Source organism: Centropristis striata, chromosome 12, assembly GCF_030273125.1.
Source record: "Centropristis striata isolate RG_2023a ecotype Rhode Island chromosome 12, C.striata_1.0, whole genome shotgun sequence".
NCBI lineage: Eukaryota > Metazoa > Chordata > Actinopteri > Perciformes > Serranidae > Centropristis > Centropristis striata.
In genome coordinates this window covers 38820591-38823127 of record NC_081528.1, presented here as the reverse complement: position 1 = coordinate 38823127, position 2537 = coordinate 38820591, and the positions used below count along the sequence as shown (strand labels likewise).

The following is a 2537-nucleotide window of genomic DNA, read 5'->3' as shown; positions in this document are numbered from 1 at the left end:
CCTTCTTCCCCATCGCACCTGGCCTCCCACCCAGAGACCCTCGCCCCCCCCGCCACCTCCGGCCCCCCCCTCCTCCTCCCGCTGCCACCCCTCCACGCCGCTCTCCATCTCCCCCTCTGCAGGTAATGCCACCTGCATCCCCTGGAGGAGAGCCGGTTGCTATGCAGACGCCTCAGAGGCATCTCAATAATCCATGTGTGCAGCCTGGGGTCTTCACTATCGAAATGGAAGAAGAGAGCCCCACAAAGACCCCCAAAGACCCCAGCAGCGGGCCCCAACAACCCCCTCAAGCCCCTCCTGCCACACCCGAGCCCTCAGCTCCATCCACGCCGCGGACCCCTACCCGCCGGCCCACCAGACACCTGAACACCACCAGGAAGCTTCAGGACTGGGGCCTATGCGTCCGCAAAAAAACTGTCATTATGGGGGATTCCAACCTTGCCAGAATCCCACCCTTCACGCTGGAGGACGTCAAAGAGCCTGAGAAATGGAGCAGGCCTTTTGAGATACCTCCAGGAAGGCCGATAGTTTCTGATTGCAGCAGCGAGACCTACAGGTCGGCTGAATACATAGATTATTTTCTCAACCCCTTAGCCAAAAAACATGATAGTTATGTAAAAGACACTTATGATTTTATTAATAAAATAAAATCAATAACCATCCCCCCCAATTCGATCTTATTTACCATAGATGTGGATAGCCTTTATACAAACATAGACACTACTGAAGGCATCCAAGCTGTCAAAGAAATATTTCAGAAATATCAGGACAAAAACAGACCTGACAGGGAAATATTGGAACTTCTAGAAATTAATCTGACTAAAAATGACTTCGAATTTGACCAAAATTATTACCTTCAAATTAAAGGCACAGCTATGGGCAAGAAATTTGCCCCTGCCTACGCTGATATTTTTATGGCGTCATGGGAGACCTCAGCCCTCCAAACCTGTAACAAAAAACCTATTCACTATTACAGGTATCTTGATGACGTATGGGGAGTCTGGAATTATTCACAGGAAGACTTTGACACATTTTTAAATACCCTTAATCAACACAATCCTTCAATTAAACTTAAAGCTACTACAGACATGAATTCGGTCAATTTTTTAGACACTACCACCTTTAAAGGAAACAAATTCAAGACAAATGGACAATTAGACATCAAGGTTTATTTCAAGGACACAGATACCCATGCCCTGTTGCAGATGAGTAGTCATCACCCTAAACATACATTTGCAGGCTTAATTAAATCTCAATTATTGAGATTTCACAGAATCTGCACTCAAAATGAGGATTTTAAACAAGCCACTAAAATTCTATTTCACGCTTTGGCCACCAGAGGGTACTCCAGGACCTTCCTGAGAAAATGTCACAGGGTTTTCCTGCAAACAAAAACAATACAGTTATCCACAGCTCTCCCCTTAGTCACCACTTATTCACCTTCCACAGTTCAATTAGTGAAACAAATTAAAAAGCATTTAGGCAACACTATTAGGACCAACCTACCAGAATCTGATCTCAGACTCATTGCAGCCTTCAGAAAAAATAAAAACTTACAAGACTACTTAGTTAGGGCTAAACTCCAACCCCTGTCAGAAAAAAAGAAAGATACAACTCATAATTATTTCAAACAGAGAAAGTGGATCTATGATTCACAGAAACAAAGAGTTTTTCAGACTGCCCAAATGGCTAATATTAAAACAAAAAATTGTGTTTACCTCATCACTTGTGCCACCTGTGGCCTCAGGTATGTAGGAGAGACTGGGCTCTCCATCAGTGACAGGTTCACATGCCACAAGTCCAACATCAGTACTGGGAGACACACTGATAGACACATAGTCCAACATTTTATAGCCCACGACTGGAGCTCGGTCCAAGCCCTGGTCCTTGAATGTAACCCCCACTGGTCCAGGGCACAGAGGAGAAGAGCTGAAAGAAATTGGATTAACCAATTAGACACTACTTACCCACGGGGTCTAAATGAAAGAGTTTATTACAGGTCTTAAAAGTCAATTATTGGACATTTTAACCCTAATCTGACTCTCCAGACCCCCGTACTATTGACTTTTGACTAAACTACTCACCCTCAACACCATACCTACCCACCTACCCACCAACTACTCTAACCCTAATGACTCTGGGGGGCATAGCCCACCCATAAAACCCTTTGACTTACAGGATTAACCCATTCATCTCCAACACCTTACCTACCCACCTACCCACCAACTACTCTAACCCTAATGACTCTGGGGGGCACAGCCCACCCACTCAACCCTCTGACTTACAGGACTAATCCTAACCCAGGCACTTTCATCTAACCCACACCTAACCCTAGCCCTGGACACTGGACTTAAAAACCTAACCCTAACCCCATCCAAGACCCCCACTCTAACCCTAACAGACTATTATACTAACCCTAACCCCACCCAAGACCCTTACTCTAACCCTAAAAGACTCTGAAACCCACCCCTAACCGTAACCCTAGACACTGGACTCAAAAACCTAACCCTAACCCCATCCAAGACCCCCACTCTAAC

General features: G+C 45.5%; 1 long non-coding RNA gene across 1 annotated transcript; it reads right to left on the bottom strand.

Moving 5' to 3' along the window:
• Nucleotides 1-1008: 1008 nt before the first annotated feature.
• LOC131982388 (uncharacterized) lies at nt 1009-1997 on the bottom strand. The gene is made up of 3 exons (XR_009395386.1): nt 1719-1997; nt 1507-1589; nt 1009-1382 (listed from the first exon to the last, which is right to left on the bottom strand). It is a non-coding gene; the product is annotated as an uncharacterized LOC131982388 (long non-coding RNA).
• Nucleotides 1998-2537: the final 540 nt, after the last annotated feature.